The sequence below is a fragment of the Scyliorhinus torazame genome, chromosome 13 (genome assembly GCF_047496885.1).
Source record: "Scyliorhinus torazame isolate Kashiwa2021f chromosome 13, sScyTor2.1, whole genome shotgun sequence".
In the NCBI taxonomy this organism is placed as follows: domain Eukaryota; kingdom Metazoa; phylum Chordata; class Chondrichthyes; order Carcharhiniformes; family Scyliorhinidae; genus Scyliorhinus; species Scyliorhinus torazame.
In genome coordinates, this window is record NC_092719.1 from 72,475,674 (window position 1) to 72,495,134 (window position 19,461).

A 19,461-nucleotide genomic window follows, 5' to 3' on the forward strand; every position below is an offset into this window, starting at 1 on the left:
CGAAGCAGCATAACACAACAACCCCCTCATCTGCATTGAGTATCTGAATGCAGTCATCGTCTCTATCAGAAAACTTAATGGGGAGCAACATCCGCAGAGCCCAAGGACTCACTTCAGTTCTGGCCCCAGGAAAACTGTCCACCATTCCCTGTCAAAGTTTCTCCTACAACTTCATTGTTGTTTTAGAACCAAGAATCGATGGCTAATATTGCTGAAATTTCAATCTGTACTGGACTAAAACCATTGGCCACTGAAAAGAAGGCTTCAGACCATTGGTAACAGAGCCTTTATCCTGAATGCTAATATTTCTAACAAATACTGGTGCTGAAATTCTCCAGTCATTCTAATTCGCTTTTCCTGCCGGCCACGCACCCCCGCCGGCATGTCATTGACAAGCGGCGGAAAGATACAATCCCACCACCAGCGAACGGAATGAGGCTGAGCAACACGCGGCTGGAGGGCCAGAGAATCCCGGCCCACTTTCTCGATTCCCATCCAACAGATTGTATGCATTATTTATCTTCAAAAGTCTATCTTCCATAGGGTTAGACTTATAGAATCATAGAATCATAGAATTTACAGTACAGAAGAAGGCCATTCGGCCAATCAAGTCTGCACCGGCCCTTGGAAAGAGCACCCTACTTAAGCCCACACCTCCACCCTATCCCCGCATCCCAGTAACCCCACCTAACCATTTTGGACTTTGAGGACAATTTAGCAGAGCCAATCCACTTAACCCGCACATCTGTGGACTGTGTGAGGAAACCGGAGCACCCGGAGGAAACCCACGCAGACACGGGGAGAACGTGCAGACACCGCACATACAGTGACCCAATCCAGGAATGGAACCCAGGTCCCTGGCACTGTGAAGCAACAGTGCTAACCACTGTGCTACCTCCTGGTCAGCACTGACTCACAGTCCATCCAGCCCTGATGTCTCCTTCAGTGGTTTGAGCTACTGCTGGTAAGTGTGTTAACGTTTAAAATGTTCAATTCCACGTCATTTACTGCTGCTTTCACCTTCATTTGCTGCCTCCATTTACCTACTTGGCGTTCCAATACTATTCATTGTTTTTTCTTAAATACAGTTTTTGTCAATCATCTCCTTCTTCCTGTACTTCGCCGTCCACTCTTTTATTCACAACCACCTATCCCCAAAATCTTAAAGTATGCCATCCAGCTTTACCATTTTACACCCCCCGTGCTTTTTACAAATATGGAATGAAGAGGTAGCTTCCGCGCTCTCTGCATTGTCAGTAAATCAACAGAAAAAACATGTTTTGGATGGGACCCAGTAGCTCTCAGTCAGCATGGAACACTTCAGTGTGGATACCCTTGATAATAAATCCCTGGCCTATCGACAGTGTTTTATTTATTGCTGATTTTAAAAAGTCACTTCCACTCCCAGGAGGAATGTAACAAATATTCTCGGAAAGAACGGTGCAAGTACTGTTCGGTCAGACTCATTCAAATGTCCAGTATTCTTTATTTAATTATTCAGTTGAAATGGAAAGAATGAGAAGCATTTTTTAAATAATCTTTATTACTGTGAAAATCCCCTAGTCGCCACATTCCGGCACCTGTTCGGGTACACAGAGGGAGAATTCAGAATGTCCAGTTCACCGAACAAGCACATTTTCCGGGATTTGTGGGAGGAAACCGGAGCACCCGGAGGAAACCCACGCAGGCACGGGGAGAACGTTCTGTGCAGACTCCACACAGACTGTGACCCAAGCCGGGAATCGAACCTGGGACCCTGGAGCTGTGAAGCAACAGTGCTAACCACTGTGCCACTGTGCTGCCCAAACATGGGAAAAGAAGAAGCAGCCAAACTGAAAGCCCATCTAATAAAGTTGAGACCAGCAGTGTAACGGGACACTCACCATTTGTGTGGCAAGCACAACAATATCAAAAATCTCTACAACTTCCAGGCCAGAGAATATCACTGGAGTGATACCCCTGTCTCGAGCACAATATCCTATATTGGGCGGGATTCTCCTTCCCGCCGCACCCGTTTTCTAGAGTGGCGTGCTTTCGCCCGCAGTGGGATCCTCCGTCTCGGCAGGCGACCAATGGGGTTTTAAAGCAATTTTTCACAGTGGTCAGCAAAAGTATATACCTGTAAAGAGGAAGCACTGTAGGTAAAAGGATAATCAGCCAATAATATCTAAGGAAATGAAGGAGGGGATCAAATTGAAAGAAAATGCACACAAAGTGGCAAAGATTAGTGGGAAACTAGAGGATTGGGAAATCTTTGAATGTCAACAGAAAGCCACGAAAAAAGCAATAAAGAAAAGTAAGATAGATTATGAGAGCAAACTAGCTCAGAATATAAAAACAAATAGCAACGTTTCTACAAATATATAAAATGAAAAAGAGCAGCTAAGGTAAACTGGTCCTTTAGAGGATGAGAAGGGGAATTTAATAATGGTAAATGAATAAATGGCTGAGGCAATGAACAGGTATTTTGTGTCGGTCTTCACATTGGAAGACACAAGTAACACGCCAATAATTGTTGGCAAGGAGGCTATGGCAGGTGAGGATCTAAAAACGGTCATTATCACTAAGGAGGTAGTGTTGGGCAAGCTAATGGGGCTAAAGGTAGACAAGTCTCCTGGCCCTGTTGAAGTGCATCCCAGGGTACTAAAAGAGATGGCGGAGGAAACAGCAAATGTGCTTGTGGTAATTTACCAAAATTCGCTGGACTCTGGGGCAGTTCCAGCAGATTGGAAAACAGCAAATGTGACGCCACTGTTTAAAAAACGGAGGTAGACGAAAGGTGGGTAACTATAGGCTGGTTAGCTTAACTTCTGTAGTGGGGAAAATGCTTGAATCTATCATCAAGGAAGAAATAGTGGGACACCTGGATAGAAATTGTCCCATTGGACAGATGCAGCATAGGTTCATAAAAGGAAGGTCACCTTTGACTAATTTAGTGGAATTCTTTGAGGACATTACGAGTGCAGTGGACAACAGGGAACCAGTGGATTTCCAGAAGGCATTCGACATGGTGCCGCGCAAAAGGCCGTTGCATAAGATGAGGGTGCACGGAGCTACGGGTAATGTCTTAGAATGGATAAAGGATTAGTTAACTAACAGAAAGTAAAGAATGGGTATAAATGGGTGCTTTTCTGGTTGGTGATCAGTGGCTAGTGATTTGCCTGAGGAATCAGTTTTGGGAATATAATTGTTTACAATTTACATAGATGATTTGGAGTTGGGGACCAAGTGTAATGTGTCAAAGTTCACAGGTGACACATAGAACATCGAACATACAGTGCAGAAGGAGGCCATTTGGCCCATCAAGTCTGCACTGACCCACTTAAACCCTCACTTCCACCCTATTCCCGTAACCCAATAACCCCTCCTAACCTTTTTGGACACTAAGGGCAATTTAGCGTGGCCAATCCCCCTAACCTGCACATCTTTGGGCTGTGGGAGGAAACCGGAGCACCCGGAGGAAACCCATGCAGACACGAGGAGAATATGCAGACTCCGCACAGACAGTGACTCAACGGGGAATTGAACCTGGGACCCTAGTGCTGTGAAGCCACAGAGCTAACCACTGTGCTACCATGCTGCCCCTAAGTGAGTGGTAGAGTAAAGTGTGCAGTGGACACTGAAAGTCTGCAGAGGGATATAGACAGTTTACGTGAGGGGGCAAGGGTCTGGAAGATGGAGTACAATGTTGGTAAATGTGAGGTAATCTATTTTGGTAGGAATAACAGGAAAATGGACTATTATTTAAATGGTAAAAAATTGCAACATTCTGCTATGCAGAGGGACCTGGGTGTCCTTGTGCATGAATCATGGGAAAGTTGGTTTGCAGGTGGAGCAGGTAATTAAGAAGGCAAATGGAATTTTGTCCTTCATTGCTAGAGGGATGGAATTTGAAAACAGGGTTGTTATATTGCAGGTGGAAAGGATGCTGGTGTGGCCACACCTGGAGTACTGTGTACAGTGTTGGTCTGCTTACTTAAGAAAGGGTGTACTGGCACTGGAGGGGGTGCAGCGGAGATTCACTAGGTTGATTCTGGAGTTGAGGGGATTGGCTTATGAGGAGAGACTCAGAAGACTGGGACTATACTCATTGGAATTTTGGCTTTGAGGGGGGATCTGATAGAAGCATATAAAATTATGAAGGGAATAGTTAAGATATAAGCAGGGAGGTTGTTTCCACTGGCGGGTGAAACTAGAGGGGGGCATAGACTCAGAATAAGGGGGAGCAGATTTAGGGCTGAGTTGAGGAGGAACCTCTTCACCCAAAGGGTTGTAAATCTGTGGAATTCCCTGCCCAGTGAAGCAGTTGAGGCTTCCTCGTTGAATGTTTATAAGGCAAAGATAGATAGATTTTTGAACAGTAAAGGAATTAAGGGTTATGGTGAGCGGGCAGGTAAGTGGAGCTGGGTCCACAAAAAGATCAGCCATGATCTTATTGAATGATGGAGCAGGCTTGAGGTGCAGTATGGCCTACTCCTGCTCCTAGTTCTTATGTTTCCCATTGTGAGCACTCCCGCGACGTTGAGAATTCCGCGGGTGTGAGTGCACTGCCGGCAAAATGGAGGATCCCGCTGACAGAGAATCCAGCCTGAGATTTTTAATATCAATATGTTGCTTAAATGGGAGCCAATGTCGATCAGCGAGCAGAGGGATGATAGGTCAATGGGCCTTGGTGAGTTAGGGCAAGGGCTGAGGATTTTGGCTGAACTCAAGTTTACGGAGACTAGAAATGGTTCGCATCAATGCCATGGAAAGCCCACCTTCTCTAATTGCCCTTGCAAATTGCATACTGTCGCTGACTCGGACAAACTATTGCTGTTTGTTCAATGTAACTAGATCCCAGGATTTCCTGCTTCACATTATGCTGTCCACACCATCACTACAAAGGCTGGTTCAAGGAGAAGGGTCTTCTCAGGGAAGTGTACATCCACGTCATTGAAACAAAGGAGAAATAAGAAACATAGAGCAAGTAAGACAGAAAATAAGACAGATACTATACATTGGCTGAGCACCATCTGATTCCTTGTTAACTTTAATAATGTCTGGTAATTAGATCTGCGAGGGAAGTTTTTATACACAGGGTAGTGGGTGCCTGGAACTCGCTGCTGGAAAATGGAAGCAAGTATGCTAGTGATGTTTAAGGGGCATCTTAATTAATACATAAATTGGATGGGAAGACAGAGAAGCCGACCCCGGAAGTGTAGAAGGTTTTAGGTGAGACGGGCAACATGGTCGGCGTAGGCTCGGAGGGCCGAAGGGCCTGTTCCTGTGCAGTACTTTTTTTTGTTCTTTGTTCTTTGTAATTGTGTGTTTTGAATCAGTGGATAAAACCATAAAATCATAGAATAATAGAATTGCTACAGTGCAGAAGGACTTTTGGTGCATTTGGCACATTGAGTCTGCACCGACCGTCTGAAAGAGCACCCTACCTAGGCCAACGCCCCACCCTATCCCCGTAACCCCACCTAGCCTTTGGACACTAAGGGCCAATTTTAGCATGGCCAATCCATCTAACCTGCACATCTTTGGACTGTGGGAGGAAACCGGAGCCCCGGAGGAATAACCCGCAGATGCGGGAATATGTGCAAATGCCACATAGTCACTCAAGACCGGAATCGAACCCGGGTCCCTGGCGCTGTGAGACAGCAGTGCTAACCACTGTGCCACCGTGCTGCCCCTGTGGTTTAGTGCTCCTCATCCCGTAACCCTCAGTCACTGTTAATTTGTTGTTCATTTTTTTAGGCTTATCTTCCCATTCCGATCTAGTCCACTCTTTTTTTAAACTCAATACTTTTCTTTCATCTCCCTCTTCTTCTCCCGCTTTCAATTGCATTTTGCCCCCTTCATCTCCAGAGTGCTCCATGTTCAAATTCAAAATAAATAATTTTTACGTGATCCCCCCATTCACATCCAATCCATTGCATTTAGAAATAAATATTACTTAAGTGCATTTTTTAGATTCTCTCAGCCTAACCATTCATCCTGCTGCACATAGAAATAATCAATTCCTTTATTTACATTTTTAAAATTCTTTTCCCTCTTTCCATATATTCCCCATTGCCCCACGCTTCTTAATTTCTCTGCCCCAAACCTCACTTCCATTTAGGTCCGGATTCTGAATGCTCCAACAAGTCAATACAACAATGTATAATTCTTACATAATGCATCAAAAATATTTCTTTATTGCCGCACTTCCTTTATTCTCATGCTACTTTCCTCTAGCAGTTTCCCACTCACAGTTTCCCTTGTCATACTTATCTGACTCAATGTGAGAAATGCCATGGGACCTCTATTTGCACTTAGATGGCACCCATAGCATTTTAGCACTTTTTAGACTGTTATTTGGGAAAGAACAATGTGTAGGGTCATGGGGAGAAGGCAATAGAATGGTACTAAGTAAACTGGTCATGTGTGAAGCTGGTGCATACTCGATGGGCTGAGTGTCCTCCTTCTGCACTGTAGCAATTTTGCAAATTCTGTAATAGACATTTTTGACATACAGTCAGCAAAGTGATGGCTAAACATCCATGAAATTTCCTTCTCTAATTTTCAGACACTTTCGGGTCCCAACGCCATTCACTGAAGCAGTGAGGGTTCCAGTCTGGTCTTATGGGAGGCGGTTAATTAAGAGCCCTCTTCCAGGATTGTCAATCAATTATTGACAAGCAGTCATGCCAAGGACTTGGGAGGGTCGACCAGTTCCCATGTTGTGAGGGAGGCTTGCAGCCTTCATGGTGGCTGAAGTGGGAGCACAACTACAGTGAATGGGGCACAGGAGGAAGCAACACAAGGAAAGGGAGATCAGGCTGAAGGCACCGGAAGGTTTGACTTTCACCCCAATCAGAGACAATGGGAGGCAGGAGCCTGAAGGTTATCACCGTTGTTTTGGCTTTAGCAAGGAAACGTGAGATTGCTTGCAAATGTCAAGCGGTTGGGATCTAGAACCAGGTTATACACTCTCAGAATAAAGCGTAGGCCATTTAAAACTGAGATGCGGAGGAATTTCTTCACGCAGAGGGTGATGACTCTTTGGAATTCCCTATTCCCTATCAAAGAGGGCTGTGGAAGGTCAATCTTCGAGCATGTTCAAGACAGAAATTGATAAATGTCTGGAATGAATGACAGCACAGTTTATGGTGCTAGTGGGGAAAAGTACTGAAGTAGATGATTGATGTTATCTGTACAAATGTGGACCATGACTGCTGGCTGTTCACCCCTTAGCCTCAGGGTGTTCTTCAGCCGCTTCATGGGATCCTTAACCCTGGCACACATGATCCCGGATTCAGGCCTGTGGCCATAAAAACACCTGTCTATTGCCGTAACTATCTAATCACCTATTACTATTGCTCTTCCAGTCTTCCTATACAGCTGAGCCATATGTGGTGCCATGGACCTGGCTCTGGTTGCACGCCCTAGGTGAACCGTCACTCCCATCGATATTCAGAACTGAATGCTGGTTTGACAGGAGGATGCATACAGGGAACTCTTAAACTACCTGCCTATTCATTTTTCACTGTCTGGTGTTCATCCATTTCCTCTTTCCTTGAATACTGTTCAGCTGTGGGGTGACAACATCTATAAAAAAGCTATCCATGAAGCTTTCAGCCTCATGGATGCACTGCTGCTCAAATTCTGTAACGTGGATCTCAAGCTGCTGCCACTGCAGCCACTTCCTGCACAAATGGTAATGTTACAGACTCCTAAACGACCCTCTTATGGATTGATGGATGTATGGACTGATCTCATCTCTTCACACATCTTCACCCGATGCCTGTGTCTATGTATTTACATTGTGTATTATATGTTTGCCCTATTATGTATTTTCTTTTCATGTACGGAATGATCTGTTTGAGCTGCACGCAGAACAATACTTTTCACTGTACCTCGGTACACGTGACAATAAACCAATCCAATCCAATCCAGGTATTGATCTAATTGAATAGCGGAACAGTCTTGACAGATCAAATGATCTACTCCTGCTCCTAAGTTTCAATCTCCTGCTTTAAGGTCATCTCCTGTGAGTGGCTGCGTTCTGCACACTGTGTGCAGTCTGTTCACCTTGGGGGATATTGGAAAGTCCAGTGATTCCTTCCTCATTTGTCTTAATTGGCTTCCCGCCACTACTGCCATCATCACTATGAGGTCACCTCCAGTTAAAGTGCAAGGGAGGGGGGGGGGCACACCAGGTAGATCTCCCAATGCATTGATTGTCATTTTTCCTGTATCCCATCCCATCCGACCGCCTGCAAGGTTCTGGTCCATCACAACACCCTGATATATCTGTATATACTCTAATAAAGCTCCAAATTCATAGATTCCAACCCTATAACTTCAGCGACCTGAAAAGATGCACTTGCGCTATTCACAGTATTCTGACATGTTTTTAATGGACCTTTCTGGGAAAGTTCAAGGACTGCTCTATTCCCGAGCAGCTGTGTCTGTATTGCATGACATCAGTTTAACCTGCTTCGAATCCTCATTGGATTCTCTTGGGTATCTTTGGCCAAGCTGCTGATTGAGTGATTGTTATGTACAAGCCCCAAAATAGCCAGTATCATAGAATCGTGTGATTGCAACATCTCGGTCCTGACAGGCTGGCTTAATTTGAAATTAATCTGTACAATTATCAGGGGCGAAGGAAAGGTTGGCTTTTCGGAAAGTGTTTGAACATTGACGCAAGTGAAGGTGGGCCAGGATCTTTCGTGCTCGCTGCATAATTCCCACCAATTCATTGTCACGAGCTGACAATCAAGAGCTGGCAAGTGCAGAAGAATAAATTCCATGACGCTCAGTTCCACAGTAACAGATTACAAACTTTGCAATCTTTTGTGGAATTCATTTAATTCTGTCTCTTGCAAAATGTTAAAATGGCAACTGGGATTGACTTTTACTTTTGACCTTAGCTTGAGTGCAATCTAAGCTTTTACCATCGATAATGCACTTCAGAAAGGGAACTAAATCTATAGGGCCCTTACTGAGGAGTCACTGAAGCTAATGCGGTTGCTCCATGTGTTTCTTTCAGTCACTTTAGTGTTATAATTCCAACTGGTACTTCTAAATACTCTGAATTTAGAATGCATGTTGGCAAAAAGCACTTCATCTGCTCCAGGCCAAAGAATACAAGCAATTATTGTACTGACACCTAGAGATAATGAAAAGAACATGGTTCTCAAAGGTCATAGTACACACAAATCATTTATGCATTTAACAATGTTTTTAATCCCCAAGTTCAACAGAAGTTATTCTTTACTGTATTTATTTTGAACATTCAGTAACTGCATATATTCATGAAACAGATGAGAAAAATCTTGTGGAGCTCTAATTTGAGAAACTTTTAAATTGGAACTAAGCTTAAAGAAATCAACTATGAATGCACAACATTTTAAAGCGAAGAGCACCATTAAAGGGGTGATCAACATGCCGGCTTCTATTCTCTGAACGGAGTTTGGACTCTTCTAGAACTGGTCCACAATGGTGGCAACCATCATTATTCAATGGGAGTTTGGAAAAGAACATTTTGACCATTTTGATTGAGAGAAGAAAAAGACGAGTGGTGTCTTCTTATCATGATGAACCTTCCGAATAAATAAAAACATTTCATTAAGTTGCATGAATCTCAAAAGAAAACTTTTCTGAGAGACCAAGAACCAGAAACATATTTGCTCTTTATGGGTGGAAGCCAATGGTCTAGGATTTTGGCTGGCGTTACAAGTGACTCTAATTCTAAGTTATTTGTGAAAGTGTACAAATGAGATTTTTGAGATATGTGCTGAATGCCATGTGAAGGCAACGCTATGACAATAATAATGCAATTCTATTCTTGGTCATGTATAAATGGGTATCAGTAAGATGTCTAAAGTGTGCCATATTTGGGATGTTGAGGGAATAACTAGATAAGATGTTCCTCCTGCTGTTAATTTTCTTCCAAATGTACTGAAATAAAGATCTCAAGTACATCAAAGGATTTTGTTCTTGGAAGTTTGAGCTATATATTGCCATGAATATATACATCTCAGTCGTAATAGACTTCACTATATGAACTTGAGCAGGAACTGAGAACTGGTAGTGTGAAAGCTTTACACAACTTGGTAGATCGGTGAATCATGACCTGTGTTGTAAACAAAGTGATTGCATTGCATGTATTTCAAATAAAATGAATAACTGCGAGTAAAAAGAAATGTTAAAAATGTATTATTAACAAGTAACAAGTTAATTGTTGGTAGCTTAAAGTAGCTTGTAAGTCTTATCTTCTATTTTTAAGCAATGTTTATTGCCACTGGTAAGGTATATTGGCTATTAGGGTTTATCAGTGTCAGTATGGTTTATTAATATGAGTAAGTTTTATTGTATTGGTAAAGCTTTATTAGCATTAATAAGGTTTTATTACCAGAAGTAAGGTTTAACAAGGTTATCAGTTAATAAAAAGATAAATGGCAGGGCTGCTCAAACTATGAGAGTGCACATCCTGTGCTATGTGGGAAAGCAAGGATGCTTCCGGTGTCTGGATTACCATTTGTGCAGAAAGTGTCAGCAGTTGCAGCAGCTTGAGATCCACATTTCAGAATTTGAGCAGCAGCCAGTGTCACTGCAGTGCATCCATGAGGCTGAACGCTTCATGGAGGCTTTTTTATATATGTGGTCACCCCACAGTTTAACAGTATTCAAGGAAAGAGTAATGGATGAGCGCCAGATCGTGAAAAAGGAATAAGCAGGTAGCAAAGAGTCCCTTGAGTGCATCCCACTGTCAAACTAGGATTTAGTTTTGAATATTGGTAAGAGTGATGGTTCACCTAGGGTGTGCAATCAGAGCCAGGTCCATGACACCACGGGTGGCTTAGCTGTACAGGAAGACTGAAAGAGCAATAATAACGGTGATTCAATAGTTAGGGGAATAGACAGGTGTTTTTGCAGCCACAGGCGTGAATCCTGGGTCATGTGTTGCCTCCCTGGTGCCAGGGTCAAGGATGCCACTGAGCGGCTGCAGAACAACCTGGGCTAAGGGGTGAACAGCCAGCAGTCATGCTCCACATTTGCACAGATAACATTGATCATAAGAGGGATGTGGTCCTGCAGTCAAAATTTAGGGAGCTGGGTAGGAAATTAGCAAGAAGGACATCAAAGTGGTAACTCTGGGTTACACCCAGTGCCACGTGCAAGTGAGCATTGAAATAGGGGGAATGCGTGGCAGGAAATATGATGCTGGATGGAGGACTTTAGATTCTTGGGACATGAGGAGAGGGCCTGGGAGATACAGGCCAGATGGGTTGCATCTAAATAGAGCAGAGAAGGGGCTCCTTGTGGGGAGTTTTACTAGTGATATTGGTAAAGGTTTAGCTAACATGGCAGGGATGTGATCACCAAAGGATAATATCAGGAGAGGAATACCAAGGTGCACAATATGCTGGAAGATAGCACTAGAATAGGAAATAATGAGTTAATAGGAGGGGTGAGAGTAAGGGAGAAATTAAGAAAGTCTAAGTCAGGGTTACTGTGCATATATGTGAATGCACGGAAGGTGGTTAATAAGATCGATAAGTTACTCACACAGATTAATATGTGGAAATGGGGGGAGGGATTCTCCCTTCTGGGGACTAAATCCCCACGGCCCACCGGAAAGCGGGCGAGAATCACACCGGATCTTTTCCTCGAAGGTCCGGTGATTTTCAGTTTTCCAGGGGGCTAGCAGAGCCTCGGCATGTATCCCGTAGCTCTGGCTGCCGGTGGGGCCCTGCTAGCCAGACCGCACGGCCGCGCACGACGGCTGCAAGCGGGTCTGTGTATGCGCGCGGCGGCCCACCTCAGCGCGGGCACTGCTGACATCATAGATCATAGAATTTACAGTGCAGAAGGAGGTCATTTGGTCCATTGAGTCTGCACCAGCTCTTGGAAAGAGCACACTACCCAAGGTCCACACCTCCACCCTATCCCCATAACCCAGTAACCCCACCCAACACTATGGGCAATTTTGGATACGAAGGGCAGTTTATCATGGCCAATCCACCTAACCTGCACATCTTTGGACTGTGGGAGGAAACCGGAGCACCCGGAGGAAACCCACGCACACACGGGGAGGATGTGCAGACTCTCCACAGACAGTGACCCAAGCCGGAATCGAACCTGGGACCCTGGAGCTGTGAAGCAATTGTGCTATCCACAATGCTACCGTGCTGCCCATGGGCCTGCAATGTGGCAGAGCCACACTGCAGACCCATGCGGAGGAAGGTAGGCCCCTCCCAGATCGCGCTGGCCCGCCGATCGGTGGCCACACTGAGGCCCGCCCAAGTGTCAGATACCCCCCACCCTCCACCAGGACCGCCACCGCGGTGGCTGGTCCCAGCACCCGCCGGGTGGTACCAAATGTAAACCATGCTAGTGAGAGTTTGGACGGTCGACATGGAGAATTGCTGCGGGGGTCTGTTCCAACAGTTTCCGGCGTGAACAGCTATTCTCCGACCCTGCGCCGGGCGTGATTCCGGCGCGGAGGGTCAGAGAATCCTGCCCATGATGTTGTGATGAAACAGGGACCTTGCTCAAAGAAGGGCAAGACTGGGTGTTAAATGTTCCTGGATATGGAGTTCAGAATAGACAGGAAATGAAAAAAAGGGGATGGGGGAGGGATTAGGGTAGGAACATAGGAGCAGGAGTAGGCGATTCAGCTCATTGACCCTGAATCTGCTATTTAATTAGATCATGACTGATGATTGACCTCAATGCCATTATCTCCATGGGCGGGGTTCTCTGACCCCCCCCCCCCCCACCCCCCACCCCCGGTGCGGTATTTTTGGCAGGGGCAGGGATTGCGCCGCGCCTGTCGGGGGCCGTTGGCAGTGCCCCCCCGGCGATTCTCCGGTCCCTGATGGGCCGAGCGGCTGCCCGTTTCCGGCCAGTCCCACCGGCGTGGATTAGACCAGGTCCATACCGGCGGGACCTGGCTCTGAGGCGGCCTGCGGAGTCCTCGGGGGGATCCGGCCTCGGGGGGGTGGGGGGGGGGGACCGTGGCCTGGCCAACAATTGGGGCCCACTGATCTATGGGCGGGCCTGTACTGTGGGGGCTCTTTCCCTCCACACCGGCCTGTGTAAATCTCTGCCATGGCCGGCGTGGAGAAGAAACCCCCTGCGCACACGCAGGAATCACGCCAGCGGTCCTGGGAACACGCTGGCGCTCCTGCACATGCGCCAACTCGCGCCGGCCGGCAGAGGCCCTTCCGCACCAACCACTCCAGTGCCGGCCTAGCCCCCGAAGGTGCGGAGGATTCTGCACCTTCCAGGCGGCCTGACGCCGGAGTGGTTCAAGTCACTCTTTGGCGCCGGCACGGTCCGCCGCGCCGAGTACCGGAGAATCCTGGCCCATGTCTCTTGGATGTCATTAGTGTCCAGAAATCTATTGATTTCTGTCTTGAACATGCTCAACCATTGACCTTGCACAGACTTCTGAGATGGAGAATTTAAAAGATTCACCACCCTCTGAGTCAAGAAATTCCTCTTCATCTCAGTCGTAAATGGACTCTCCCTTATTCTGAGGCTGTGTCCCCTAGTCCTAGATTCACCGGCCAGGGAAAGCATCCTATTGTTATGACATTGTGATAAAACAAAAAGCAAGGAAATCAGTAATTGGAAATGTGTTCCAGCGATTGTATGTTTTTAACAAATCAGCTATTTAAAAATGGAAACTACCGTATCAACAGATTGGTTGGGTTGGTGCAACTAGTGTTTTGATATGTAGCTAAGCCTAGCCAGACTGTAAATAGACATTTACTAACGGAAGTCAGTAACCATGGCAGATAGAATGTCAAAGGTGTAACTCAGAGTGACTTCTGAGAAGGTCAGTTCAAATAAGGGAGAATCAAAATGGAAACCAGTATATTACAGACAGGTTCACCCTTTGCAAGCTAGCTGTTTTTGAGAACGCAGCATGAAACTGTGTCACCTCACAACAAGTGGTGCTAGGAGAAAAGCCTGTTTGAGAAACAGCGGGCGGGATTTATCGCACAACCTGCCTTGTGTCTTGCAGCGGGGGGAGGCGGCCCACCATTGGCCAGCAGCGGGATCTTCTGGTCCCACCACTGTCAATGGGATTTCCCATTGAATGCACCCCTTGTCACCATGAAACCTGTGGCGGGGGGGGGGGGGGGGGGTGCTGTCAGTGGGACCAATTCAAGATCCCACCAGTGTAAATGGCCAAGAAATTCCAGCTCATTTGTCTCTATCCTAGGTCAGAAGCAACTCAAATATATAAGTGCCTGGTGTGGTATTTGTTGCTGGATTTTGCCCATAGTTTTAAAACCTATGGGATGTTGCTTTGGGAGGTTTAGCTCTGAAGGTAGGAAAATAGAGGACTTTGGAAGTGGGTAAATTTAAAGATACTGAGTATAACCATTAATGTAGTTAAGTGTATTTCTAGTTGACCTTCTCGCTGTGCGTTTATTGCTCAATAAACATTTATCTTGTTTAAAATCATCATAAAAAATGCCTAAGGCATCTTTCACTGGTCTTCACATTTTTCCTCAATTTATAACAAGCGTCCTTCTTGGATTTGAAATACTCTGGCATTTAAAATTAGCACCGCTCTTAATAAAATTGGGGGCTTTTGGCATGATATTAAAAGCATAATTCCTTGATTGGATTGGAATGAGTGATTTTAAAGATGCCGAGACTGAGGAGAGTATTGAACCAACAGGGGCATTGTGAGATGTTAAAGTGGGTGATGGCAAAATGGCTTTGGCAATTGCTAAGACCTGTTTGGGAGTAGAGAAAATAACCTTCGAGGATTTGCAGAAGGTAACTAAAGCTAAATTAATGGAATTGGCAGATAAATTGCAATTGGGATTACCTGCTGGGGAAGGAAAGCAGACATAATTGAAAGTATAGCTAAACATTTGAAATTGCAAGGGACCTCTGAGAGACCAACGGTGGTATTTTCTGTTCCCACCGTGGTGCATTTTCTGGTGTTGGAGGCGGTTCATCATTGGGTAGCGGCGGGATCTTCTGCTCTTCTTCATGTCGACGCCGTTTTGCATTCCTTGTCGGCTGCACTTGGGAACTCACCAGCCAATGGCAACCTGCCTCCGTCGTCGGGTTTGGCAGGGGGTGGGGGGCGTCTGTGTCAGGGAGGGTGAGAATCCCAGCCCAAGCTTCAATAATAATTCATAAACTACACTCTTGGACTATGTATCAAACTTCAGGGAGAGACTAAATGGAGCATGTGAATTGGCGAGAGAGCTTTTAAAAATATCACAGCAAGGTGATGAAAACAGAAGCAGAAAGAAGTGGTAAAACTCATGGCTTTGTAGCAGGTGAGAAAGTATTACTTTAGTTGCCAACGGCGCACTGTTAAAAGCCAGATCTAGTGAGCTGCACCAAATTGAAAAGAAACTTAGTGAAATGAATTATCTGCTCAGAACTCCGGATAGGAGAAATGCCACAGAGTATGTCACATATATGCACAAGAAGTGATTTGATTGGGAGGATGACAAAATGTTTTGGTAGTGATCAGGAAAAGGAAGAAGGGTTAAATGATTCTGAACATGACTTTCCTCAAATTCAATTGGGTAATTAGGAAATACTTAAAAATTTAAACTACCTACTAGGTTAACTTTTAGATAAGAATCAAGGTGAATTGAAAGAGCTATTACAATCATATAAATCTATTTGGATAAAAATCTGTAAACTAGGTGAAGCAGAGGTAGCAATGTCTGATGTATTTTATCTCAAAGGTTTTATCAGTCAACCAGCCCTATTTGATTTCGACGCTCTTGACTGTGTGGTCTCTCAACACCAGGATGACCCTCGCTGAAACATTGGACTGGATTTTCTGGGGAGCCTCCCTACCCCACCCACACCATGGCTAACAGGTCAAGGGGATCCTGCTCACCATCTGGATGGTAGCTCCGCAGTGATTTAACATGGGAGCTGCATTAATTGCTTTTGGAAGAAACCTTTATCCCTGTTTCAGGAGGAAATTCTGCCTTAGCGAGCTGCTGACCAAGCGGATGGCAGCATATCTGTAGTTCCAGCAGTGCCAGCTGGGGGGCGATGGACCCTGCTGGGACTACCAGCAGCCCCTCCATGCTCAGGAGAAGCTCAGTTAAGCCTGGGGATTCGGCTCTCAATGAAGTGGGCGAGGGGCTGAGGACTGGGTTAAGGGGGGAACTGACCTGAGTGGGGCAGGGGGGGGAGAGTCAGGAGTGTTGTGTATTGTAGTCTGGGATAACACAGGCTGCAACTGGATGCAGCTTTAACCAAAAGATACTCCAGTCCTTGAAGTTAGTTCAATCTGATTTATTGAAGCAGTAGCACAGTTAGCATAGTTCTCTATGAGTTAGACTCTCTGCTAACCTCAGTGTGGTTACTCTGTCTGACTGAACCAGACTACCTCTTAGCCACGTGCTGGAGGTGTGATACTGTATATACACCCTGACTCACTCTGTAGATGTTCATCATGGAAAGAGGTGGAGTTGAGTGCCTTGTGCCTTTTATAGTGAGATACCACCCCTGAATGTCCTGCCTGCTCATTGGTCAGGTCCTGTTCTCTGTGTTCATTAGCTGCCTGTCTGTGCCTGTCTGCATATCATTATCTGCATGCCTGCATATCATGACAAGCAGGTGGTTCTCTAATAGGCCCACAGGACTCGCTAAGGAGGATCCCCTCATGTTGCCTGATTCCAGCCCATGGAGCTAAAACTGCTGGGCTTCCCGCAGTGTGTGGGCCTTCCCCTACCATGGGTAGAATGCCATTAGGGGTGGGATGAGGCCACTAAATGGACATTAATTGGCCAGTTGAGGAACTTTATGGCTCCAAGGTCTCCCTGTCTCCCTTGTAAAATTCCAAACAAGCTTGGGGCAGGCGGGTAGCTGGAGGGGAGGCCACCCGTGGAATTTAAATGCCCTCCCATCTTCAGCGACGGGGGGAAGCATGAGATCCAGCCGTGGTTTCAATGATTTTGTGACAATCATATAGAATCATAGAATTTACAGTGCAGAAGGAGACCATTCGGCCAATCGAGTCTGCACCGGCTCTTGGAAAGAGCACCCTACCCAAGCCCAACTCTCCATCCTATCCCCATAACCCAGTAACCCCACCCAACACTAAGGGCAATTTTGGACACTCAGGGCAATTTAGCATGACCAATCCACCGAACCTGCACACCTTTAGACTGTGGGAAGAAACTGGAGCACCTAGAGGAAACCCACGCACACACGGGGAGAACGTGCAGACTCCAAACAGACAGTGACCTAAGCCATGAAGCAATTGTGCTAATCAATACAGGACCATCTGAGATAGCTATTGCATAGATCCTGAAGTATTTATCATGTGTCAAAAAATGAAGAACAACATGATTTTCTCTGTGGTCTGTGCCAGGTCCATCTTTCTTCACATTTTCTCAGCCAATAAAGCAATGTTCAATGTTCAGCACTCGACTTAAGAAGCAATAGATCTGTTTTTCTGTTCCGGATCCCATCCAAAGTAAATCCCCCTGCTTTGGGCTGTGTGGCCAAGGGTGGGAGTGTGAACATTTTCATTGGTGATAAGTCTCTCCTCAGCACAAATAACTAATATTCTACTGGGATGTGACTGACATTAGTTTTTGTTTTCTGGAGTGCTTTTATCCAGTCTGATGATCCTCCTTTGGGCCCTGTCTGCCAAAGATTGCAATTTTGGAACACTTGGGAGCTGGCAGCCTGTCTTGAAGAAGGACAGCACATGCCCTGAGGGAGATGAAAGGATTGTTTTAAGTTGGTGAGTTAGTCCGTAAATATTTTGGGACTCGACCTGATTACCAGTTTGCATCAAAGATTTCGACACTGCTTTGATTTTTGCTTGAACGTTATAGGTTGGACATTCTGTCGTATCTGCCCTGGAGCCTAAGTAGCACTTGAGGAAATTAAAATGCCATTTCAATAAAGAAAGTCTCCATTGCCAAGAGGAATAACGTCATATATTGGTTTGGGTAATACGAGAGGTCAGATAAGCTTGACCAATGTGACAACCCAGCAGCTGTAAGAGACATAAACCAGATTTGAACATCACAATTACAGGATACATCGTCTGCAATTAGCCCAGTTTTGCTCTTTTTATCATAGCATTTACAGGCCACCATACCTGATCAGAAATATGTACATTTATTGTATTCTTTGCACTGAGCTTAAACTGTATGAATTCTGCTTTCTATAAAAGGTCAACTGCTTTTTTCCTCTCTCGTCGTTGTTTGGTTGTTTCTTTAAGTTCATTTATGCTGTAGAAACAATTTTAAAACTAACTGCAATTCAATTTGTTTCCAGGCTGGATGTGTCTGGAAACAGGGGACACAGCCTCAGAATAAGGAGCATCTCAGAACTGAGATGAGGAGGAATTTCTTCACGTAGAGGGTGGTAAATCTTTGGAATTCTTCCCCCAGGCCTGTGGAGGCTCACTCATTGAGCATGTTCGAGAAAGAGATGGATAGATTTTTGATAATGAAACATGACAAGGGAAGGTGGTGGCATAATGGACCAGGGACCTAGTAATCCACGGACCCAGAGTAATGCTCTGGGGTCTCAGGTTCAAATCCCACCATTGTAGATGGTGAAATTTGAATTCAATAAAAATCTGGAATTTTTAAAAGTCTAATGGTGACCATGAAACCATTGTTGAAATGCCCTCTCACCTACAGGTCAGACTGAGGCCTTGTGCCCTGTCATTTCTCTGAAATACTGAAGACGGGATTCTCAACATGTCACCAAATGGCATGAGTTTTTCTTTGTGTTGTTATATGTTAATTAATCTCTTGCCAAGCTTCAGGTGCCTACTCCAGGCTTGACTCAAAGATTGCGTGGGGCCTGAATCGAGGAGATTGATTTCCACTGGAATCCCATTCCTCTTCCCTCCCCCCATCTCCTTCCGATCTCGTGGTTCAGTGGGTAGCTCTCCCCTGCCCCTGAGCCAGCAGATCTGGGTTCAAGTCTCACTCCAGTGGCCACGAGAGGAGCATTCGTAATGCAGCCAAACAGGTTGAAAACCAACCTGCTAATCCTTCCAACACTCCCATAGCCGCCATTAAGAGTGGGGTAGATTCTTGGTCAGCCATGCTTGATGTGGAGAGGTGCCCATCAAGCTACACCATGCTCTACAGAGCAGAAGAGAGGTGGAAATTCCCCATGTGTCATGCACTGTTTTCTCCTGTTAGCACCCTGTGTGATATGTTTTGGTGTGATACACCTTGGTTCCTGGCCAGGGGGTCTACTTGTGTCACTCCTGAGCTAACTGCTGAGCTGATTCCGTGCCTGATTTTTCGAAAGCTTTCTGCAAAGTTCCCTAATTTTTGCGTCCCATCTTCCCGTGACAACTTATCAATGCTAAATGTTTATCGCACAGAGTTAAAACTGCAAGTTGTCACCCTGTGGAATAGTTCCATCATGCTTTACTGTGTCTCCCTGTGAATTAGCTTTCTTCAGAAATAGATAGCAATTACCATCTTTGTTCAC

General features: G+C 45.5%; 1 long non-coding RNA gene across 2 annotated transcripts in view; it reads right to left on the bottom strand.

Moving 5' to 3' along the window:
• Positions 1-9,114: 9,114 nt before the first annotated feature.
• LOC140388105 (uncharacterized) overlaps positions 9,115-19,461 on the bottom strand; it is a 189,600-nt gene continuing 179,253 nt past the window's right edge. For both annotated transcript variants that reach the window (XR_011934090.1, XR_011934091.1), the window contains exon 4: positions 9,115-9,575. This is a non-coding gene — a long non-coding RNA (uncharacterized lncRNA). The remainder of the gene's footprint in view (positions 9,576-19,461) is intronic.